This window comes from Anomaloglossus baeobatrachus, unplaced genomic scaffold (assembly GCF_048569485.1).
Source record: "Anomaloglossus baeobatrachus isolate aAnoBae1 unplaced genomic scaffold, aAnoBae1.hap1 Scaffold_5041, whole genome shotgun sequence".
NCBI classification, from domain to species: Eukaryota; Metazoa; Chordata; class Amphibia; order Anura; family Aromobatidae; genus Anomaloglossus; species Anomaloglossus baeobatrachus.
This window is the reverse complement of record NW_027444398.1, coordinates 1-23722: the sequence shown is the minus strand read 5'-3', so window position 1 is coordinate 23722 and position 23722 is coordinate 1. Positions and strand designations below refer to the sequence as shown.

Below are 23722 nucleotides of genomic sequence, written 5' to 3'. Positions count from 1 at the left end.
ATCCACTTTGTCCAAAAGGGATCTATTCCATTCAATTGCAAATGATCTAGATAAGACAGAGAACTGCAGCACGGGGACATAGCCGAGTTGGTCAGGTTGAGTGGTGATGAGTTTGCTATTTGGATGAATAAAGAAAGTCAAAAGTGTGAAAGATAAAAAACAAAAGGAGGAAGTGTGAAAAGTGAATGGGCCAAATTGAGGTGCATATGAAGACGTATGCTTTCTTCCAATTCATTAAATCGGGCTAATATGAATCAGGTGAATTGAGTTCTGCTTTTGGAAACTGGGTTAAGAAGGGGTGCACCGTTCCTGGAGGTACTGCAATACCAGGTCAATGCGTGGAGTGGACAGAGCAAGCTCTTTTTCCATCTCCCTGTTCTAAAAATCCATTTAATATATGGTCCCCAGATAGGGGACGTATCAGATATTAAACTGATAAGAACAGATACTACACTTGATCTTAGCCAAAAGGCCGAGAAGCGATAACCAGAATTGGTTTGGGCCTCGAGTGGCACCCTGGCCTATGCCGGACACATCTTAGGGAGAGAGAGCGAGAGGGAGACAAACCCACGCCTACACAAGACATTTTGTCACCCAAGCCAACCCTTGAAAAGGCTGCTTTGCAGAGCCAAAACAAGAAGAATGGTGCGTTTTGCAGCCGCCGCCCACTGCAATGAATCTGAATAACTCCTCCTTTAGGGCGCAAGCAACTCCCCTCCCCCTTGCAGTCTTTCCAATTCACGATACAAAAAGACGGACAGGACAGGTTGCCTGACTTTCCGTCACTGCCACCCTTTGCCATCCTTACCCGTAGAAAGCCCTTTCATCATCCCCAAACCCTAATCTTTTCCCTTTCCTTCCCAGCCCCCAAACCCTGCCCTCTGTACCTTTCTCACCACCCGCTTCCCTTCTCCTGTCATCCCCCTACCACCCGGGAAAAAAAGAGATTGCCCCCTCCTTCCACTAGCCCACCCTCCCACCCAAAGAACAACTTCTTCTGCGCAGCTTGTTTTCTAGGCAGCAGCGCTATTGTGATGTCATCGGGGGGCATTGTGACAAGCCGCCAGTGTTCCGTCTCTTCATGTTGTGCACAGTTCAAACGGAAAATACATCAACAGGCAGACTACAGAAAAGCTTACTATCAAAGGTTAGAGGGGGGCTTTCTCAGAGGGCTTTTTACAGTTTTTCTATTCCCAATTAGCCGTTTAAGTGTACTTATTGAAAGTAGTAATTCTTTCATAGGCCGCCCTTTCTTAGTATTTGACGTTCCTTATATTGCGGTATGAGGCTTCGCAGTAGGTTGCAAACATTCATCACCCATGACTGTCCCCAATTGAGCTCAGAAGCTCAATGTCTATCATGACCTCTCTTTTAGAATGTCCAAGAGCAAGCAAACTATTCCTCCAGGAGAGGGCGCCAACAGACTACTAAAGAGATCATCATTACTCAAAGAAAACCCCAAAAACCAATGCATGATAGGAATAAACAGGTAACTTTCTTTGGAGTGGAAGCGGAGAGATCGCACCAGATGCCAATTCTAGATGTTATCACACCTGTGGTCACTGCAGCAGCAGGTGAATCCACTTTGTCCAAAAGGGATCTATTCCATTCAATTGCAAATGATCTAGATAAGACAGAGAACTGCAGCACGGGGACATAGCCGAGTTGGTCAGGTTGAGTGGTGATGAGTTTGCTATTTGGATGAATAAAGAAAGTCAAAAGTGTGAAAGATAAAAAACAAAAGGAGGAAGTGTGAAAAGTGAATGGGCCAAATTGAGGTGCATATGAAGACGTATGCTTTCTTCCAATTCATTAAATCGGGCTAATATGAATCAGGTGAATTGAGTTCTGCTTTTGGAAACTGGGTTAAGAAGGGGTGCACCGTTCCTGGAGGTACTGCAATACCAGGTCAATGCGTGGAGTGGACAGAGCAAGCTCTTTTTCCATCTCCCTGTTCTAAAAATCCATTTAATATATGGTCCCCAGATAGGGGACGTATCAGATATTAAACTGATAAGAACAGATACTACACTTGATCTTAGCCAAAAGGCCGAGAAGCGATAACCAGAATTGGTTTGGGCCTCGAGTGGCACCCTGGCCTATGCCGGACACATCTTAGGGAGAGAGAGCGAGAGGGAGACAAACCCACGCCTACACAAGACATTTTGTCACCCAAGCCAACCCTTGAAAAGGCTGCTTTGCAGAGCCAAAACAAGAAGAATGGTGCGTTTTGCAGCCGCCGCCCACTGCAATGAATCTGAATAACTCCTCCTTTAGGGCGCAAGCAACTCCCCTCCCCCTTGCAGTCTTTCCAATTCACGATACAAAAAGACGGACAGGACAGGTTGCCTGACTTTCCGTCACTGCCACCCTTTGCCATCCTTACCCGTAGAAAGCCCTTTCATCATCCCCAAACCCTAATCTTTTCCCTTTCCTTCCCAGCCCCCAAACCCTGCCCTCTGTACCTTTCTCACCACCCGCTTCCCTTCTCCTGTCATCCCCCTACCACCCGGGAAAAAAAGAGATTGCCCCCTCCTTCCACTAGCCCACCCTCCCACCCAAAGAACAACTTCTTCTGCGCAGCTTGTTTTCTAGGCAGCAGCGCTATTGTGATGTCATCGGGGGGCATTGTGACAAGCCGCCAGTGTTCCGTCTCTTCATGTTGTGCACAGTTCAAACGGAAAATACATCAACAGGCAGACTACAGAAAAGCTTACTATCAAAGGTTAGAGGGGGGCTTTCTCAGAGGGCTTTTTACAGTTTTTCTATTCCCAATTAGCCGTTTAAGTGTACTTATTGAAAGTAGTAATTCTTTCATAGGCCGCCCTTTCTTAGTATTTGACGTTCCTTATATTGCGGTATGAGGCTTCGCAGTAGGTTGCAAACATTCATCACCCATGACTGTCCCCAATTGAGCTCAGAAGCTCAATGTCTATCATGACCTCTCTTTTAGAATGTCCAAGAGCAAGCAAACTATTCCTCCAGGAGAGGGCGCCAACAGACTACTAAAGAGATCATCATTACTCAAAGAAAACCCCAAAAACCAATGCATGATAGGAATAAACAGGTAACTTTCTTTGGAGTGGAAGCGGAGAGATCGCACCAGATGCCAATTCTAGATGTTATCACACCTGTGGTCACTGCAGCAGCAGGTGAATCCACTTTGTCCAAAAGGGATCTATTCCATTCAATTGCAAATGATCTAGATAAGACAGAGAACTGCAGCACGGGGACATAGCCGAGTTGGTCAGGTTGAGTGGTGATGAGTTTGCTATTTGGATGAATAAAGAAAGTCAAAAGTGTGAAAGATAAAAAACAAAAGGAGGAAGTGTGAAAAGTGAATGGGCCAAATTGAGGTGCATATGAAGACGTATGCTTTCTTCCAATTCATTAAATCGGGCTAATATGAATCAGGTGAATTGAGTTCTGCTTTTGGAAACTGGGTTAAGAAGGGGTGCACCGTTCCTGGAGGTACTGCAATACCAGGTCAATGCGTGGAGTGGACAGAGCAAGCTCTTTTTCCATCTCCCTGTTCTAAAAATCCATTTAATATATGGTCCCCAGATAGGGGACGTATCAGATATTAAACTGATAAGAACAGATACTACACTTGATCTTAGCCAAAAGGCCGAGAAGCGATAACCAGAATTGGTTTGGGCCTCGAGTGGCACCCTGGCCTATGCCGGACACATCTTAGGGAGAGAGAGCGAGAGGGAGACAAACCCACGCCTACACAAGACATTTTGTCACCCAAGCCAACCCTTGAAAAGGCTGCTTTGCAGAGCCAAAACAAGAAGAATGGTGCGTTTTGCAGCCGCCGCCCACTGCAATGAATCTGAATAACTCCTCCTTTAGGGCGCAAGCAACTCCCCTCCCCCTTGCAGTCTTTCCAATTCACGATACAAAAAGACGGACAGGACAGGTTGCCTGACTTTCCGTCACTGCCACCCTTTGCCATCCTTACCCGTAGAAAGCCCTTTCATCATCCCCAAACCCTAATCTTTTCCCTTTCCTTCCCAGCCCCCAAACCCTGCCCTCTGTACCTTTCTCACCACCCGCTTCCCTTCTCCTGTCATCCCCCTACCACCCGGGAAAAAAAGAGATTGCCCCCTCCTTCCACTAGCCCACCCTCCCACCCAAAGAACAACTTCTTCTGCGCAGCTTGTTTTCTAGGCAGCAGCGCTATTGTGATGTCATCGGGGGGCATTGTGACAAGCCGCCAGTGTTCCGTCTCTTCATGTTGTGCACAGTTCAAACGGAAAATACATCAACAGGCAGACTACAGAAAAGCTTACTATCAAAGGTTAGAGGGGGGCTTTCTCAGAGGGCTTTTTACAGTTTTTCTATTCCCAATTAGCCGTTTAAGTGTACTTATTGAAAGTAGTAATTCTTTCATAGGCCGCCCTTTCTTAGTATTTGACGTTCCTTATATTGCGGTATGAGGCTTCGCAGTAGGTTGCAAACATTCATCACCCATGACTGTCCCCAATTGAGCTCAGAAGCTCAATGTCTATCATGACCTCTCTTTTAGAATGTCCAAGAGCAAGCAAACTATTCCTCCAGGAGAGGGCGCCAACAGACTACTAAAGAGATCATCATTACTCAAAGAAAACCCCAAAAACCAATGCATGATAGGAATAAACAGGTAACTTTCTTTGGAGTGGAAGCGGAGAGATCGCACCAGATGCCAATTCTAGATGTTATCACACCTGTGGTCACTGCAGCAGCAGGTGAATCCACTTTGTCCAAAAGGGATCTATTCCATTCAATTGCAAATGATCTAGATAAGACAGAGAACTGCAGCACGGGGACATAGCCGAGTTGGTCAGGTTGAGTGGTGATGAGTTTGCTATTTGGATGAATAAAGAAAGTCAAAAGTGTGAAAGATAAAAAACAAAAGGAGGAAGTGTGAAAAGTGAATGGGCCAAATTGAGGTGCATATGAAGACGTATGCTTTCTTCCAATTCATTAAATCGGGCTAATATGAATCAGGTGAATTGAGTTCTGCTTTTGGAAACTGGGTTAAGAAGGGGTGCACCGTTCCTGGAGGTACTGCAATACCAGGTCAATGCGTGGAGTGGACAGAGCAAGCTCTTTTTCCATCTCCCTGTTCTAAAAATCCATTTAATATATGGTCCCCAGATAGGGGACGTATCAGATATTAAACTGATAAGAACAGATACTACACTTGATCTTAGCCAAAAGGCCGAGAAGCGATAACCAGAATTGGTTTGGGCCTCGAGTGGCACCCTGGCCTATGCCGGACACATCTTAGGGAGAGAGAGCGAGAGGGAGACAAACCCACGCCTACACAAGACATTTTGTCACCCAAGCCAACCCTTGAAAAGGCTGCTTTGCAGAGCCAAAACAAGAAGAATGGTGCGTTTTGCAGCCGCCGCCCACTGCAATGAATCTGAATAACTCCTCCTTTAGGGCGCAAGCAACTCCCCCCCCCCTTGCAGTCTTTCCAATTCACGATACAAAAAGACGGACAGGACAGGTTGCCTGACTTTCCGTCACTGCCACCCTTTGCCATCCTTACCCGTAGAAAGCCCTTTCATCATCCCCAAACCCTAATCTTTTCCCTTTCCTTCCCAGCCCCCAAACCCTGCCCTCTGTACCTTTCTCACCACCCGCTTCCCTTCTCCTGTCATCCCCCTACCACCCGGGAAAAAAAGAGATTGCCCCCTCCTTCCACTAGCCCACCCTCCCACCCAAAGAACAACTTCTTCTGCGCAGCTTGTTTTCTAGGCAGCAGCGCTATTGTGATGTCATCGGGGGGCATTGTGACAAGCCGCCAGTGTTCCGTCTCTTCATGTTGTGCACAGTTCAAACGGAAAATACATCAACAGGCAGACTACAGAAAAGCTTACTATCAAAGGTTAGAGGGGGGCTTTCTCAGAGGGCTTTTTACAGTTTTTCTATTCCCAATTAGCCGTTTAAGTGTACTTATTGAAAGTAGTAATTCTTTCATAGGCCGCCCTTTCTTAGTATTTGACGTTCCTTATATTGCGGTATGAGGCTTCGCAGTAGGTTGCAAACATTCATCACCCATGACTGTCCCCAATTGAGCTCAGAAGCTCAATGTCTATCATGACCTCTCTTTTAGAATGTCCAAGAGCAAGCAAACTATTCCTCCAGGAGAGGGCGCCAACAGACTACTAAAGAGATCATCATTACTCAAAGAAAACCCCAAAAACCAATGCATGATAGGAATAAACAGGTAACTTTCTTTGGAGTGGAAGCGGAGAGATCGCACCAGATGCCAATTCTAGATGTTATCACACCTGTGGTCACTGCAGCAGCAGGTGAATCCACTTTGTCCAAAAGGGATCTATTCCATTCAATTGCAAATGATCTAGATAAGACAGAGAACTGCAGCACGGGGACATAGCCGAGTTGGTCAGGTTGAGTGGTGATGAGTTTGCTATTTGGATGAATAAAGAAAGTCAAAAGTGTGAAAGATAAAAAACAAAAGGAGGAAGTGTGAAAAGTGAATGGGCCAAATTGAGGTGCATATGAAGACGTATGCTTTCTTCCAATTCATTAAATCGGGCTAATATGAATCAGGTGAATTGAGTTCTGCTTTTGGAAACTGGGTTAAGAAGGGGTGCACCGTTCCTGGAGGTACTGCAATACCAGGTCAATGCGTGGAGTGGACAGAGCAAGCTCTTTTTCCATCTCCCTGTTCTAAAAATCCATTTAATATATGGTCCCCAGATAGGGGACGTATCAGATATTAAACTGATAAGAACAGATACTACACTTGATCTTAGCCAAAAGGCCGAGAAGCGATAACCAGAATTGGTTTGGGCCTCGAGTGGCACCCTGGCCTATGCCGGACACATCTTAGGGAGAGAGAGCGAGAGGGAGACAAACCCACGCCTACACAAGACATTTTGTCACCCAAGCCAACCCTTGAAAAGGCTGCTTTGCAGAGCCAAAACAAGAAGAATGGTGCGTTTTGCAGCCGCCGCCCACTGCAATGAATCTGAATAACTCCTCCTTTAGGGCGCAAGCAACTCCCCTCCCCCTTGCAGTCTTTCCAATTCACGATACAAAAAGACGGACAGGACAGGTTGCCTGACTTTCCGTCACTGCCACCCTTTGCCATCCTTACCCGTAGAAAGCCCTTTCATCATCCCCAAACCCTAATCTTTTCCCTTTCCTTCCCAGCCCCCAAATCCTGCCCTCTGTACCTTTCTCACCACCCGCTTCCCTTCTCCTGTCATCCCCCTACCACCCGGGAAAAAAAGAGATTGCCCCCTCCTTCCACTAGCCCACCCTCCCACCCAAAGAACAACTTCTTCTGCGCAGCTTGTTTTCTAGGCAGCAGCGCTATTGTGATGTCATCGGGGGGCATTGTGACAAGCCGCCAGTGTTCCGTCTCTTCATGTTGTGCACAGTTCAAACGGAAAATACATCAACAGGCAGACTACAGAAAAGCTTACTATCAAAGGTTAGAGGGGGGCTTTCTCAGAGGGCTTTTTACAGTTTTTCTATTCCCAATTAGCCGTTTAAGTGTACTTATTGAAAGTAGTAATTCTTTCATAGGCCGCCCTTTCTTAGTATTTGACGTTCCTTATATTGCGGTATGAGGCTTCGCAGTAGGTTGCAAACATTCATCACCCATGACTGTCCCCAATTGAGCTCAGAAGCTCAATGTCTATCATGACCTCTCTTTTAGAATGTCCAAGAGCAAGCAAACTATTCCTCCAGGAGAGGGCGCCAACAGACTACTAAAGAGATCATCATTACTCAAAGAAAACCCCAAAAACCAATGCATGATAGGAATAAACAGGTAACTTTCTTTGGAGTGGAAGCGGAGAGATCGCACCAGATGCCAATTCTAGATGTTATCACACCTGTGGTCACTGCAGCAGCAGGTGAATCCACTTTGTCCAAAAGGGATCTATTCCATTCAATTGCAAATGATCTAGATAAGACAGAGAACTGCAGCACGGGGACATAGCCGAGTTGGTCAGGTTGAGTGGTGATGAGTTTGCTATTTGGATGAATAAAGAAAGTCAAAAGTGTGAAAGATAAAAAACAAAAGGAGGAAGTGTGAAAAGTGAATGGGCCAAATTGAGGTGCATATGAAGACGTATGCTTTCTTCCAATTCATTAAATCGGGCTAATATGAATCAGGTGAATTGAGTTCTGCTTTTGGAAACTGGGTTAAGAAGGGGTGCACCGTTCCTGGAGGTACTGCAATACCAGGTCAATGCGTGGAGTGGACAGAGCAAGCTCTTTTTCCATCTCCCTGTTCTAAAAATCCATTTAATATATGGTCCCCAGATAGGGGACGTATCAGATATTAAACTGATAAGAACAGATTTTTTTTGATTTAATGAAGCTTTCCAAAGCACCACAAAAAATGCATGACCGAAGTCACACCAAAAACAGTGCAAAGGCTAGGATTCGTGTGGACCCCACCGTGAGGAGAGGGTCTCCAAAAATCAACCCCGTCCCTCCGAGCCAGAAGGCCACAGCAAGGGTCAGGGATCTTCGGTGCTCCCCCAAGCCGAAGCCTGGTTGAGCCTTGTCGTTGCTCCCAGCGTCCACCCAGGCATCTTACCCAAGTGGAGTAGAGAGCTACTAGTTGTTGGTCTCGCAACCGAAACTGCCCGGACCGTCAACCGGTGTTGGTTTCTCAGCCCAAGGCTAACCGGACCTCCAACCGGGTGTTGGTTTCTCAGCCGAAGCTGACCCAGACCTCCAACCGGGTGTTGGTTTCTCAGCCGAAGCTGACCCAGACCTCCAACCGGGTGTTAGTTTCTCAGCCCAAAGCTGACCAGACCTCCGACCGGGATTGTAAAAATTTCCCTTCCTAGCCAGAAGGCCGGGATAGGGTAATATGCTCAAAAAGAATGAAAAGGCAAGGTACGGTGTGCTACAGAGCCCAAGGCTTGCCGGGGTCCCAAGCCAGCAAGCTCAGACTCACTCCAGGGTCGTCAGTCCTGGGGCACGTTGTACCATAGCCCCCCACCCTTACTCAGTCTAATAGCCTCGATCCTGGTAGGGCCATGTTTTCCTCTAGATGAATATACTATCCACCCAGAGTACTAGCAAGCGCAACCTTCCAGTGTGCATTGTATCATTGTACTAAGGTGGCCTGGAGCTTAAACCACCTCTTCGAACAACACTACACTTGATCTTAGCCAAAAGGCCGAGAAGCGATAACCAGAATTGGTTTGGGCCTCGAGTGGCACCCTGGCCTATGCCGGACACATCTTAGGGAGAGAGAGCGAGAGGGAGACAAACCCACGCCTACACAAGACATTTTGTCACCCAAGCCAACCCTTGAAAAGGCTGCTTTGCAGAGCCAAAACAAGAAGAATGGTGCGTTTTGCAGCCGCCGCCCACTGCAATGAATCTGAATAACTCCTCCTTTAGGGCGCAAGCAACTCCCCTCCCCCTTGCAGTCTTTCCAATTCACGATACAAAAAGACGGACAGGACAGGTTGCCTGACTTTCCGTCACTGCCACCCTTTGCCATCCTTACCCGTAGAAAGCCCTTTCATCATCCCCAAACCCTAATCTTTTCCCTTTCCTTCCCAGCCCCCAAACCCTGCCCTCTGTACCTTTCTCACCACCCGCTTCCCTTCTCCTGTCATCCCCCTACCACCCGGGAAAAAAAGAGATTGCCCCCTCCTTCCACTAGCCCACCCTCCCACCCAAAGAACAACTTCTTCTGCGCAGCTTGTTTTCTAGGCAGCAGCGCTATTGTGATGTCATCGGGGGGCATTGTGACAAGCCGCCAGTGTTCCGTCTCTTCATGTTGTGCACAGTTCAAACGGAAAATACATCAACAGGCAGACTACAGAAAAGCTTACTATCAAAGGTTAGAGGGGGGCTTTCTCAGAGGGCTTTTTACAGTTTTTCTATTCCCAATTAGCCGTTTAAGTGTACTTATTGAAAGTAGTAATTCTTTCATAGGCCGCCCTTTCTTAGTATTTGACGTTCCTTATATTGCGGTATGAGGCTTCGCAGTAGGTTGCAAACATTCATCACCCATGACTGTCCCCAATTGAGCTCAGAAGCTCAATGTCTATCATGACCTCTCTTTTAGAATGTCCAAGAGCAAGCAAACTATTCCTCCAGGAGAGGGCGCCAACAGACTACTAAAGAGATCATCATTACTCAAAGAAAACCCCAAAAACCAATGCATGATAGGAATAAACAGGTAACTTTCTTTGGAGTGGAAGCGGAGAGATCGCACCAGATGCCAATTCTAGATGTTATCACACCTGTGGTCACTGCAGCAGCAGGTGAATCCACTTTGTCCAAAAGGGATCTATTCCATTCAATTGCAAATGATCTAGATAAGACAGAGAACTGCAGCACGGGGACATAGCCGAGTTGGTCAGGTTGAGTGGTGATGAGTTTGCTATTTGGATGAATAAAGAAAGTCAAAAGTGTGAAAGATAAAAAACAAAAGGAGGAAGTGTGAAAAGTGAATGGGCCAAATTGAGGTGCATATGAAGACGTATGCTTTCTTCCAATTCATTAAATCGGGCTAATATGAATCAGGTGAATTGAGTTCTGCTTTTGGAAACTGGGTTAAGAAGGGGTGCACCGTTCCTGGAGGTACTGCAATACCAGGTCAATGCGTGGAGTGGACAGAGCAAGCTCTTTTTCCATCTCCCTGTTCTAAAAATCCATTTAATATATGGTCCCCAGATAGGGGACGTATCAGATATTAAACTGATAAGAACAGATACTACACTTGATCTTAGCCAAAAGGCCGAGAAGCGATAACCAGAATTGGTTTGGGCCTCGAGTGGCACCCTGGCCTATGCCGGACACATCTTAGGGAGAGAGAGCGAGAGGGAGACAAACCCACGCCTACACAAGACATTTTGTCACCCAAGCCAACCCTTGAAAAGGCTGCTTTGCAGAGCCAAAACAAGAAGAATGGTGCGTTTTGCAGCCGCCGCCCACTGCAATGAATCTGAATAACTCCTCCTTTAGGGCGCAAGCAACTCCCCTCCCCCTTGCAGTCTTCCCAATTCACGATACAAAAAGACGGACAGGACAGGTTGCCTGACTTTCCGTCACTGCCACCCTTTGCCATCCTTACCCGTAGAAAGCCCTTTCATCATCCCCAAACCCTAATCTTTTCCCTTTCCTTCCCAGCCCCCAAACCCTGCCCTCTGTACCTTTCTCACCACCCGCTTCCCTTCTCCTGTCATCCCCCTACCACCCGAGAAAAAAAGAGATTGCCCCCTCCTTCCACTAGCCCACCCTCCCACCCAAAGAACAACTTCTTCTGCGCAGCTTGTTTTCTAGGCAGCAGCGCTATTGTGATGTCATCGGGGGGCATTGTGACAAGCCGCCAGTGTTCCGTCTCTTCATGTTGTGCACAGTTCAAACGGAAAATACATCAACAGGCAGACTACAGAAAAGCTTACTATCAAAGGTTAGAGGGGGGCTTTCTCAGAGGGCTTTTTACAGTTTTTCTATTCCCAATTAGCCGTTTAAGTGTACTTATTGAAAGTAGTAATTCTTTCATAGGCCGCCCTTTCTTAGTATTTGACGTTCCTTATATTGCGGTATGAGGCTTCGCAGTAGGTTGCAAACATTCATCACCCATGACTGTCCCCAATTGAGCTCAGAAGCTCAATGTCTATCATGACCTCTCTTTTAGAATGTCCAAGAGCAAGCAAACTATTCCTCCAGGAGAGGGCGCCAACAGACTACTAAAGAGATCATCATTACTCAAAGAAAACCCCAAAAACCAATGCATGATAGGAATAAACAGGTAACTTTCTTTGGAGTGGAAGCGGAGAGATCGCACCAGATGCCAATTCTAGATGTTATCACACCTGTGGTCACTGCAGCAGCAGGTGAATCCACTTTGTCCAAAAGGGATCTATTCCATTCAATTGCAAATGATCTAGATAAGACAGAGAACTGCAGCACGGGGACATAGCCGAGTTGGTCAGGTTGAGTGGTGATGAGTTTGCTATTTGGATGAATAAAGAAAGTCAAAAGTGTGAAAGATAAAAAACAAAAGGAGGAAGTGTGAAAAGTGAATGGGCCAAATTGAGGTGCATATGAAGACGTATGCTTTCTTCCAATTCATTAAATCGGGCTAATATGAATCAGGTGAATTGAGTTCTGCTTTTGGAAACTGGGTTAAGAAGGGGTGCACCGTTCCTGGAGGTACTGCAATACCAGGTCAATGCGTGGAGTGGACAGAGCAAGCTCTTTTTCCATCTCCCTGTTCTAAAAATCCATTTAATATATGGTCCCCAGATAGGGGACGTATCAGATATTAAACTGATAAGAACAGATACTACACTTGATCTTAGCCAAAAGGCCGAGAAGCGATAACCAGAATTGGTTTGGGCCTCGAGTGGCACCCTGGCCTATGCCGGACACATCTTAGGGAGAGAGAGCGAGAGGGAGACAAACCCACGCCTACACAAGACATTTTGTCACCCAAGCCAACCCTTGAAAAGGCTGCTTTGCAGAGCCAAAACAAGAAGAATGGTGCGTTTTGCAGCCGCCGCCCACTGCAATGAATCTGAATAACTCCTCCTTTAGGGCGCAAGCAACTCCCCTCCCCCTTGCAGTCTTTCCAATTCACGATACAAAAAGACGGACAGGACAGGTTGCCTGACTTTCCGTCACTGCCACCCTTTGCCATCCTTACCCGTAGAAAGCCCTTTCATCATCCCCAAACCCTAATCTTTTCCCTTTCCTTCCCAGCCCCCAAACCCTGCCCTCTGTACCTTTCTCACCACCCGCTTCCCTTCTCCTGTCATCCCCCTACCACCCGGGAAAAAAAGAGATTGCCCCCTCCTTCCACTAGCCCACCCTCCCACCCAAAGAACAACTTCTTCTGCGCAGCTTGTTTTCTAGGCAGCAGCGCTATTGTGATGTCATCGGGGGGCATTGTGACAAGCCGCCAGTGTTCCGTCTCTTCATGTTGTGCACAGTTCAAACGGAAAATACATCAACAGGCAGACTACAGAAAAGCTTACTATCAAAGGTTAGAGGGGGGCTTTCTCAGAGGGCTTTTTACAGTTTTTCTATTCCCAATTAGCCGTTTAAGTGTACTTATTGAAAGTAGTAATTCTTTCATAGGCCGCCCTTTCTTAGTATTTGACGTTCCTTATATTGCGGTATGAGGCTTCGCAGTAGGTTGCAAACATTCATCACCCATGACTGTCCCCAATTGAGCTCAGAAGCTCAATGTCTATCATGACCTCTCTTTTAGAATGTCCAAGAGCAAGCAAACTATTCCTCCAGGAGAGGGCGCCAACAGACTACTAAAGAGATCATCATTACTCAAAGAAAACCCCAAAAACCAATGCATGATAGGAATAAACAGGTAACTTTCTTTGGAGTGGAAGCGGAGAGATCGCACCAGATGCCAATTCTAGATGTTATCACACCTGTGGTCACTGCAGCAGCAGGTGAATCCACTTTGTCCAAAAGGGATCTATTCCATTCAATTGCAAATGATCTAGATAAGACAGAGAACTGCAGCACGGGGACATAGCCGAGTTGGTCAGGTTGAGTGGTGATGAGTTTGCTATTTGGATGAATAAAGAAAGTCAAAAGTGTGAAAGATAAAAAACAAAAGGAGGAAGTGTGAAAAGTGAATGGGCCAAATTGAGGTGCATATGAAGACGTATGCTTTCTTCCAATTCATTAAATCGGGCTAATATGAATCAGGTGAATTGAGTTCTGCTTTTGGAAACTGGGTTAAGAAGGGGTGCACCGTTCCTGGAGGTACTGCAATACCAGGTCAATGCGTGGAGTGGACAGAGCAAGCTCTTTTTCCATCTCCCTGTTCTAAAAATCCATTTAATATATGGTCCCCAGATAGGGGACGTATCAGATATTAAACTGATAAGAACAGATACTACACTTGATCTTAGCCAAAAGGCCGAGAAGCGATAACCAGAATTGGTTTGGGCCTCGAGTGGCACCCTGGCCTATGCCGGACACATCTTAGGGAGAGAGAGCGAGAGGGAGACAAACCCACGCCTACACAAGACATTTTGTCACCCAAGCCAACCCTTGAAAAGGCTGCTTTGCAGAGCCAAAACAAGAAGAATGGTGCGTTTTGCAGCCGCCGCCCACTGCAATGAATCTGAATAACTCCTCCTTTAGGGCGCAAGCAACTCCCCTCCCCCTTGCAGTCTTTCCAATTCACGATACAAAAAGACGGACAGGACAGGTTGCCTGACTTTCCGTCACTGCCACCCTTTGCCATCCTTACCCGTAGAAAGCCCTTTCATCATCCCCAAACCCTAATCTTTTCCCTTTCCTTCCCAGCCCCCAAACCCTGCCCTCTGTACCTTTCTCACCACCCGCTTCCCTTCTCCTGTCATCCCCCTACCACCCGGGAAAAAAAGAGATTGCCCCCTCCTTCCACTAGCCCACCCTCCCACCCAAAGAACAACTTCTTCTGCGCAGCTTGTTTTCTAGGCAGCAGCGCTATTGTGATGTCATCGGGGGGCATTGTGACAAGCCGCCAGTGTTCCGTCTCTTCATGTTGTGCACAGTTCAAACGGAAAATACATCAACAGGCAGACTACAGAAAAGCTTACTATCAAAGGTTAGAGGGGGGCTTTCTCAGAGGGCTTTTTACAGTTTTTCTATTCCCAATTAGCCGTTTAAGTGTACTTATTGAAAGTAGTAATTCTTTCATAGGCCGCCCTTTCTTAGTATTTGACGTTCCTTATATTGCGGTATGAGGCTTCGCAGTAGGTTGCAAACATTCATCACCCATGACTGTCCCCAATTGAGCTCAGAAGCTCAATGTCTATCATGACCTCTCTTTTAGAATGTCCAAGAGCAAGCAAACTATTCCTCCAGGAGAGGGCGCCAACAGACTACTAAAGAGATCATCATTACTCAAAGAAAACCCCAAAAACCAATGCATGATAGGAATAAACAGGTAACTTTCTTTGGAGTGGAAGCGGAGAGATCGCACCAGATGCCAATTCTAGATGTTATCACACCTGTGGTCACTGCAGCAGCAGGTGAATCCACTTTGTCCAAAAGGGATCTATTCCATTCAATTGCAAATGATCTAGATAAGACAGAGAACTGCAGCACGGGGACATAGCCGAGTTGGTCAGGTTGAGTGGTGATGAGTTTGCTATTTGGATGAATAAAGAAAGTCAAAAGTGTGAAAGATAAAAAACAAAAGGAGGAAGTGTGAAAAGTGAATGGGCCAAATTGAGGTGCATATGAAGACGTATGCTTTCTTCCAATTCATTAAATCGGGCTAATATGAATCAGGTGAATTGAGTTCTGCTTTTGGAAACTGGGTTAAGAAGGGGTGCACCGTTCCTGGAGGTACTGCAATACCAGGTCAATGCGTGGAGTGGACAGAGCAAGCTCTTTTTCCATCTCCCTGTTCTAAAAATCCATTTAATATATGGTCCCCAGATAGGGGACGTATCAGATATTAAACTGATAAGAACAGATACTACACTTGATCTTAGCCAAAAGGCCGAGAAGCGATAACCAGAATTGGTTTGGGCCTCGAGTGGCACCCTGGCCTATGCCGGACACATCTTAGGGAGAGAGAGCGAGAGGGAGACAAACCCACGCCTACACAAGACATTTTGTCACCCAAGCCAACCCTTGAAAAGGCTGCTTTGCAGAGCCAAAACAAGAAGAATGGTGCGTTTTGCAGCCGCCGCCCACTGCAATGAATCTGAATAACTCCTCCTTTAGGGCGCAAGCAACTCCCCTCCCCCTTGCAGTCTTTCCAATTCACGATACAAAAAGACGGACAGGACAGGTTGCCTGACTTTCCGTCACTGCCACCCTTTGCCATCCTTACCCGTAGAAAGCCCTTTCATCATCCCCAAACCCTAATCTTTTCCCTTTCCTTCCCAGCCCCCAAACCCTGCCCTCTGTACCTTTCTCACCACCCGCTTCCCTTCTCCTGTCATCCCCCTACCACCCGGGAAAAAAAGAGATTGCCCCCTCCTTCCACTAGCCCACCCTCCCACCCAAAGAACAACTTCTTCTGCGCAGCTTGTTTTCTAGGCAGCAGCGCTATTGTGATGTCATCGGGGGGCATTGTGACAAGCCGCCAGTGTTCCGTCTCTTCATGTTGTGCACAGTTCAAACGGAAAATACATCAACAGGCAGACTACAGAAAAGCTTACTATCAAAGGTTAGAGGGGGGCTTTCTCAGAGGGCTTTTTACAGTTTTTCTATTCCCAATTAGCCGTTTAAGTGTACTTATTGAAAGTAGTAATTCTTTCATAGGCCGCCCTTTCTTAGTATTTGACGTTCCTTATATTGCGGTATGAGGCTTCGCAGTAGGTTGCAAACATTCATCACCCATGACTGTCCCCAATTGAGCTCAGAAGCTCAATGTCTATCATGACCTCTCTTTTAGAATGTCCAAGAGCAAGCAAACTATTCCTCCAGGAGAGGGCGCCAACAGACTACTAAAGAGATCATCATTACTCAAAGAAAACCCCAAAAACCAATGCATGATAGGAATAAACAGGTAACTTTCTTTGGAGTGGAAGCGGAGAGATCGCACCAGATGCCAATTCTAGATGTTATCACACCTGTGGTCACTGCAGCAGCAGGTGAATCCACTTTGTCCAAAAGGGATCTATTCCATTCAATTGCAAATGATCTAGATAAGACAGAGAACTGCAGCACGGGGACATAGCCGAGTTGGTCAGGTTGAGTGGTGATGAGTTTGCTATTTGGATGAATAAAGAAAGTCAAAAGTGTGAAAGATAAAAAACAAAAGGAGGAAGTGTGAAAAGTGAATGGGCCAAATTGAGGTGCATATGAAGACGTATGCTTTCTTCCAATTCATTAAATCGGGCTAATATGAATCAGGTGAATTGAGTTCTGCTTTTGGAAACTGGGTTAAGAAGGGGTGCACCGTTCCTGGAGGTACTGCAATACCAGGTCAATGCGTGGAGTGGACAGAGCAAGCTCTTTTTCCATCTCCCTGTTCTAAAAATCCATTTAATATATGGTCCCCAGATAGGGGACGTATCAGATATTAAACTGATAAGAACAGATACTACACTTGATCTTAGCCAAAAGGCCGAGAAGCGATAACCAGAATTGGTTTGGGCCTCGAGTGGCACCCTGGCCTATGCCGGACACATCTTAGGGAGAGAGAGCGAGAGGGAGACAAACCCACGCCTACACAAGACATTTTGTCACCCAAGCCAACCCTTGAAAAGGCTGCTTTGCAGAGCCAAAACAAGAAGAATGGTGCGTTTTGCAGCCGCCGCCCACTGCAATGAATCTGAATAACTCCTCCTTTAGGGCGCAAGCAACTCCCCTCCCCCTTGCAGTCTTTCCAATTCACGATACAAAAAGACGGACAGGACAGGTTGCCTGACTTTCCGTCACTGCCACCCTTTGCCATCCTTACCCGTAGAAAGCCCTTTCATCATCCCCAAACCCTAATCTTTTCCCTTTCCTTCCCAGCCCCCAAACCCTGCCCTCTGTACCTTTCTCACCACCCGCTTCCCTTCTCCTGTCATCCCCCTACCACCCGGGAAAAAAAGAGATTGCCCCCTCCTTCCACTAGCCCACCCTCCCACCCAAAGAACAACTTCTTCTGCGCAGCTTGTTTTCTAGGCAGCAGCGCTATTGTGATGTCATCGGGGGGCATTGTGACAAGCCGCCAGTGTTCCGTCTCTTCATGTTGTGCACAGTTCAAACGGAAAATACATCAACAGGCAGACTACAGAAAAGCTTACTATCAAAGGTTAGAGGGGGGCTTTCTCAGAGGGCTTTTTACAGTTTTTCTATTCCCAATTAGCCGTTTAAGTGTACTTATTGAAAGTAGTAATTCTTTCATAGGCCGCCCTTTCTTAGTATTTGACGTTCCTTATATTGCGGTATGAGGCTTCGCAGTAGGTTGCAAACATTCATCACCCATGACTGTCCCCAATTGAGCTCAGAAGCTCAATGTCTATCATGACCTCTCTTTTAGAATGTCCAAGAGCAAGCAAACTATTCCTCCAGGAGAGGGCGCCAACAGACTACTAAAGAGATCATCATTACTCAAAGAAAACCCCAAAAACCAATGCATGATAGGAATAAACAGGTAACTTTCTTTGGAGTGGAAGCGGAGAGATCGCACCAGATGCCAATTCTAGATGTTATCACACCTGTGGTCACTGCAGCAGCAGGTGAATCCACTTTGTCCAAAAGGGATCTATTCCATTCAATTGCAAATGATCTAGATAAGACAGAGAACTGCAGCACAGGGACATAGCCGAGTTGGTCAGGTTGAGTGGTGATGAGTTTGCTATTTGGATGAATAAAGAAAGTCAAAAGTGTGAAAGATAAAAAACAAAAGGAGGAAGTGTGAAAAGTGAATGGGCCAAATTGAGGTGCATATGAAGACGTATGCTTTCTTCCAATTCATTAAATCGGGCTAATATGAATCAGGTGAATTGAGTTCTGCTTTTGGAAACTGGGTTAAGAAGGGGTGCACCGTTCCTGGAGGTACTGCAATACCAGGTCAATGCGTGGAGTGGACAGAGCAAGCTCTTTTTCCATCTCCCTGTTCTAAAAATCCATTTAATATATGGTCCCCAGATAGGGGACGTATCAGATATTAAACTGATAAGAACAGATACTACACTTGATCTTAGCCAAAAGGCCGAGAAGCGATAACCAGAATTGGTTTGGGCCTCGAGTGGCACCCTGGCCTATGCCGGACACATCTTAGGGAGAGAGAGCGAGAGGGAGACAAACCCACGCCTACACAAGACATTTTGTCACCCAAGCCAACCCTTGAAAAGGCTGCTTTGCAGAGCCAAAACAAGAAGAATGGTGCGTTTTGCAGCCGCCGCCCACTGCAATGAATCTGAATAACTCCTCCTTTAGGGCGCAAGCAACTCCCCTCCCCCTTGCAGTCTTTCCAATTCACGATACAAAAAGACGGACAGGACAGGTTGCCTGACTTTCCGTCACTGCCACCCTTTGCCATCCTTACCCGTAGAAAGCCCTTTCATCATCCCCAAACCCTAATCTTTTCCCTTTCCTTCCCAGCCCCCAAACCCTGCCCTCTGTACCTTTCTCACCACCCGCTTCCCTTCTCCTGTCATCCCCCTACCACCCGGGAAAAAAAGAGATTGCCCCCTCCTTCCACTAGCCCACCCTCCCACCCAAAGAACAACTTCTTCTGCGCAGCTTGTTTTCTAGGCAGCAGCGCTATTGTGATGTCATCGGGGGGCATTGTGACAAGCCGCCAGTGTTCCGTCTCTTCATGTTGTGCACAGTTCAAACGGAAAATACATCAACAGGCAGACTACAGAAAAGCTTACTATCAAAGGTTAGAGGGGGGCTTTCTCAGAGGGCTTTTTACAGTTTTTCTATTCCCAATTAGCCGTTTAAGTGTACTTATTGAAAGTAGTAATTCTTTCATAGGCCGCCCTTTCTTAGTATTTGACGTTCCTTATATTGCGGTATGAGGCTTCGCAGTAGGTTGCAAACATTCATCACCCATGACTGTCCCCAATTGAGCTCAGAAGCTCAATGTCTATCATGACCTCTCTTTTAGAATGTCCAAGAGCAAGCAAACTATTCCTCCAGGAGAGGGCGCCAACAGACTACTAAAGAGATCATCATTACTCAAAGAAAACCCCAAAAACCAATGCATGATAGGAATAAACAGGTAACTTTCTTTGGAGTGGAAGCGGAGAGATCGCACCAGATGCCAATTCTAGATGTTATCACACCTGTGGTCACTGCAGCAGCAGGTGAATCCACTTTGTCCAAAAGGGATCTATTCCATTCAATTGCAAATGATCTAGATAAGACAGAGAACTGCAGCACGGGGACATAGCCGAGTTGGTCAGGTTGAGTGGTGATGAGTTTGCTATTTGGATGAATAAAGAAAGTCAAAAGTGTGAAAGATAAAAAACAAAAGGAGGAAGTGTGAAAAGTGAATGGGCCAAATTGAGGTGCATATGAAGACGTATGCTTTCTTCCAATTCATTAAATCGGGCTAATATGAATCAGGTGAATTGAGTTCTGCTTTTGGAAACTGGGTTAAGAAGGGGTGCACCGTTCCTGGAGGTACTGCAATACCAGGTCAATGCGTGGAGTGGACAGAGCAAGCTCTTTTTCCATCTCCCTGTTCTAAAAATCCATTTAATATATGGTCCCCAGATAGGGGACGTATCAGATATTAAACTGATAAGAACAGATACTACACTTGATCTTAGCCAAAAGGCCGAGAAGCGATAACCAGAATTGGTTTGGGCCTCGAGTGGCACCCTGGCCTATGCCGGACACATCTTAGGGAGAGAGAGCGAGAGGGAGACAAACCCACGCCTACACAAGACATTTTGTCACCCAAGCCAACCCTTGAAAAGGCTGCTTTGCAGAGCCAAAACAAGAAGAATGGTGCGTTTTGCAGCCGCCGCCCACTGCAATGAATCTGAATAACTCCTCCTTTAGGGCGCAAGCAACTCCCCTCCCCCTTGCAGTCTTTCCAATTCACGATACAAAAAGACGGACAGGACAGGTTGCCTGACTTTCCGTCACTGCCACCCTTTGCCATCCTTACCCGTAGAAAGCCCTTTCATCATCCCCAAACCCTAATCTTTTCCCTTTCCTTCCCAGCCCCCAAACCCTGCCCTCTGTACCTTTCTCACCACCCGCTTCCCTTCTCCTGTCATCCCCCTACCACCCGGGAAAAAAAGAGATTGCCCCCTCCTTCCACTAGCCCACCCTCCCACCCAAAGAACAACTTCTTCTGCGCAGCTTGTTTTCTAGGCAGCAGCGCTATTGTGATGTCATCGGGGGGCATTGTGACAAGCCGCCAGTGTTCCGTCTCTTCATGTTGTGCACAGTTCAAACGGAAAATACATCAACAGGCAGACTACAGAAAAGCTTACTATCAAAGGTTAGAGGGGGGCTTTCTCAGAGGGCTTTTTACAGTTTTTCTATTCCCAATTAGCCGTTTAAGTGTACTTATTGAAAGTAGTAATTCTTTCATAGGCCGCCCTTTCTTAGTATTTGACGTTCCTTATATTGCGGTATGAGGCTTCGCAGTAGGTTGCAAACATTCATCACCCATGACTGTCCCCAATTGAGCTCAGAAGCTCAATGTCTATCATGACCTCTCTTTTAGAATGTCCAAGAGCAAGCAAACTATTCCTCCAGGAGAGGGCGCCAACAGACTACTAAAGAGATCATCATTACTCAAAGAAAACCCCAAAAACCAATGCATGATAGGAATAAACAGGTAACTTTCTTTGGAGTGGAAGCGGAGAGATCGCACCAGATGCCAATTCTAGATGTTATCACACCTGTGGTCACTGCAGCAGCAGGTGAATCCACTTTGTCCAAAAGGGATCTATTCCATTCAATTGCAAATGATCTAGATAAGACAGAGAACTGCAGCACGGGGACATAGCCGAGTTGGTCAGGTTGAGTGGTGATGAGTTTGCTATTTGGATGAATAAAGAAAGTCAAAAGTGTGAAAGATAAAAAACAAAAGGAGGAAGTGTGAAAAGTGAATGGGCCAAATTGAGGTGCATATGAAGACGTATGCTTTCTTCCAATTCATTAAATCGGGCTAATATGAATCAGGTGAATTGAGTTCTGCTTTTGGAAACTGGGTTAAGAAGGGGTGCACCGTTCCTGGAGGTACTGCAATACCAGGTCAATGCGTGGAGTGGACAGAGCAAGCTCTTTTTCCATCTCCCTGTTCTAAAAATCCATTTAATATATGGTCCCCAGATAGGGGACGTATCAGATATTAAACTGATAAGAACAGATACTACACTTGATCTTAGCCAAAAGGCCGAGAAGCGATAACCAGAATTGGTTTGGGCCTCGAGTGGCACCCTGGCCTATGCCGGACACATCTTAGGGAGAGAGAGCGAGAGGGAGACAAACCCACGCCTACACAAGACATTTTGTCACCCAAGCCAACCCTTGAAAAGGCTGCTTTGCAGAGCCAAAACAAGAAGAATGGTGCGTTTTGCAGCCGCCGCCCACTGCAATGAATCTGAATAACTCCTCCTTTAGGGCGCAAGCAACTCCCCTCCCCCTTGCAGTCTTTCCAATTCACGATACAAAAAGACGGACAGGACAGGTTGCCTGACTTTCCGTCACTGCCACCCTTTGCCATCCTTACCCGTAGAAAGCCCTTTCATCATCCCCAAACCCTAATCTTTTCCCTTTCCTTCCCAGCCCCCAAACCCTGCCCTCTGTACCTTTCTCACCACCCGCTTCCCTTCTCCTGTCATCCCCCTACCACCCGGGAAAAAAAGAGATTGCCCCCTCCTTCCACTAGCCCACCCTCCCACCCAAAGAACAACTTCTTCTGCGCAGCTTGTTTTCTAGGCAGCAGCGCTATTGTGATGTCATCGGGGGGCATTGTGACAAGCCGCCAGTGTTCCGTCTCTTCATGTTGTGCACAGTTCAAACGGAAAATACATCAACAGGCAGACTACAGAAAAGCTTACTATCAAAGGTTAGAGGGGGGCTTTCTCAGAGGGCTTTTTACAGTTTTTCTATTCCCAATTAGCCGTTTAAGTGTACTTATTGAAAGTAGTAATTCTTTCATAGGCCGCCCTTTCTTAGTATTTGACGTTCCTTATATTGCGGTATGAGGCTTCGCAGTAGGTTGCAAACATTCATCACCCATGACTGTCCCCAATTGAGCTCAGAAGCTCAATGTCTATCATGACCTCTCTTTTAGAATGTCCAAGAGCAAGCAAACTATTCCTCCAGGAGAGGGCGCCAACAGACTACTAAAGAGATCATCATTACTCAAAGAAAACCCCAAAAACCAATGCATGATAGGAATAAACAGGTAACTTTCTTTGGAGTGGAAGCGGAGAGATCGCACCAGATGCCAATTCTAGATGTTATCACACCTGTGGTCACTGCAGCAGCAGGTGAATCCACTTTGTCCAAAAGGGATCTATTCCATTCAATTGCAAATGATCTAGATAAGACAGAGAACTGCAGCACGGGGACATAGCCGAGTTGGTCAGGTTGAGTGGTGATGAGTTTGCTATTTGGATGAATAAAGAAAGTCAAAAGTGTGAAAGATAAAAAACAAAAGGAGGAAGTGTGAAAAGTGAATGGGCCAAATTGAGGTGCATATGAAGACGTATGCTTTCTTCCAATTCATTAAATCGGGCTAATATGAATCAGGTGAATTGAGTTCTGCTTTTGGAAACTGGGTTAAGAAGGGGTGCACCGTTCCTGGAGGTACTGCAATACCAGGTCAATGCGTGGAGTGGACAGAGCAAGCTCTTTTTCCATCTCCCTGTTCTAAAAATCCATTTAATATATGGTCCCCAGATAGGGGACGTATCAGATATTAAACTGATAAGAACAGATACTACACTTGATCTTAGCCAAAAGGCCGAGAAGCGATAACCAGAATTGGTTTGGGCCTCGAGTGGCACCCTGGCCTATGCCGGACACATCTTAGGGAGAGAGAGCGAGAGGGAGACAAACCCACGCCTACACAAGACATTTTGTCACCCAAGCCAACCCTTGAAAAGGCTGCTTTGCAGAGCCAAAACAAGAAGAATGGTGCGTTTTGCAGCCGCCGCCCACTGCAATGAATCTGAATAACTCCTCCTTTAGGGCGCAAGCAACTCCCCTCCCCCTTGCAGTCTTTCCAATTCACGATACAAAAAGACGGACAGGACAGGTTGCCTGACTTTCCGTCACTGCCACCCTTTGCCATCCTTACCCGTAGAAAGCCCTT

General features: G+C 46.6%; 15 non-coding genes across 15 annotated transcripts; all 15 read right to left on the bottom strand.

The window, feature by feature from the left end:
* Nucleotides 1-293: 293 nt before the first annotated feature.
* Nucleotides 294-484, bottom strand: LOC142282312 (U2 spliceosomal RNA). Its single transcript, XR_012744243.1, has one exon. It is a non-coding gene; the product is annotated as a U2 spliceosomal RNA (small nuclear RNA).
* A 1387-nt stretch (nucleotides 485-1871) lies between these two features.
* On the bottom strand, nucleotides 1872-2062 carry LOC142282311 (U2 spliceosomal RNA). Its single transcript, XR_012744242.1, has one exon. It is a non-coding gene; the product is annotated as a U2 spliceosomal RNA (small nuclear RNA).
* A 1387-nt stretch (nucleotides 2063-3449) lies between these two features.
* On the bottom strand, nucleotides 3450-3640 carry LOC142282309 (U2 spliceosomal RNA). The gene has a single exon (XR_012744241.1). It is a non-coding gene; the product is annotated as a U2 spliceosomal RNA (small nuclear RNA).
* Nucleotides 3641-5027: 1387 nt separating this feature from the next.
* On the bottom strand, nucleotides 5028-5218 carry LOC142282308 (U2 spliceosomal RNA). The gene has a single exon (XR_012744240.1). It is a non-coding gene; the product is annotated as a U2 spliceosomal RNA (small nuclear RNA).
* Nucleotides 5219-6605: 1387 nt separating this feature from the next.
* LOC142282307 (U2 spliceosomal RNA) lies at nucleotides 6606-6796 on the bottom strand. Its single transcript, XR_012744239.1, has one exon. It is a non-coding gene; the product is annotated as a U2 spliceosomal RNA (small nuclear RNA).
* Nucleotides 6797-8183: 1387 nt separating this feature from the next.
* LOC142282313 (U2 spliceosomal RNA) lies at nucleotides 8184-8383 on the bottom strand. The gene has a single exon (XR_012744244.1). It is a non-coding gene; the product is annotated as a U2 spliceosomal RNA (small nuclear RNA).
* Nucleotides 8384-10568: 2185 nt separating this feature from the next.
* On the bottom strand, nucleotides 10569-10759 carry LOC142282306 (U2 spliceosomal RNA). The gene has a single exon (XR_012744238.1). It is a non-coding gene; the product is annotated as a U2 spliceosomal RNA (small nuclear RNA).
* Nucleotides 10760-12146: 1387 nt separating this feature from the next.
* LOC142282305 (U2 spliceosomal RNA) lies at nucleotides 12147-12337 on the bottom strand. Its single transcript, XR_012744237.1, has one exon. It is a non-coding gene; the product is annotated as a U2 spliceosomal RNA (small nuclear RNA).
* A 1387-nt stretch (nucleotides 12338-13724) lies between these two features.
* Nucleotides 13725-13915, bottom strand: LOC142282304 (U2 spliceosomal RNA). The gene has a single exon (XR_012744236.1). It is a non-coding gene; the product is annotated as a U2 spliceosomal RNA (small nuclear RNA).
* A 1387-nt stretch (nucleotides 13916-15302) lies between these two features.
* Nucleotides 15303-15493, bottom strand: LOC142282303 (U2 spliceosomal RNA). The gene has a single exon (XR_012744235.1). It is a non-coding gene; the product is annotated as a U2 spliceosomal RNA (small nuclear RNA).
* A 1387-nt stretch (nucleotides 15494-16880) lies between these two features.
* On the bottom strand, nucleotides 16881-17071 carry LOC142282317 (U2 spliceosomal RNA). Its single transcript, XR_012744248.1, has one exon. It is a non-coding gene; the product is annotated as a U2 spliceosomal RNA (small nuclear RNA).
* Nucleotides 17072-18458: 1387 nt separating this feature from the next.
* LOC142282316 (U2 spliceosomal RNA) lies at nucleotides 18459-18649 on the bottom strand. The gene has a single exon (XR_012744247.1). It is a non-coding gene; the product is annotated as a U2 spliceosomal RNA (small nuclear RNA).
* Nucleotides 18650-20036: 1387 nt separating this feature from the next.
* On the bottom strand, nucleotides 20037-20227 carry LOC142282315 (U2 spliceosomal RNA). The gene has a single exon (XR_012744246.1). It is a non-coding gene; the product is annotated as a U2 spliceosomal RNA (small nuclear RNA).
* Nucleotides 20228-21614: 1387 nt separating this feature from the next.
* Nucleotides 21615-21805, bottom strand: LOC142282314 (U2 spliceosomal RNA). Its single transcript, XR_012744245.1, has one exon. It is a non-coding gene; the product is annotated as a U2 spliceosomal RNA (small nuclear RNA).
* Nucleotides 21806-23192: 1387 nt separating this feature from the next.
* On the bottom strand, nucleotides 23193-23383 carry LOC142282302 (U2 spliceosomal RNA). Its single transcript, XR_012744234.1, has one exon. It is a non-coding gene; the product is annotated as a U2 spliceosomal RNA (small nuclear RNA).
* Nucleotides 23384-23722: the final 339 nt, after the last annotated feature.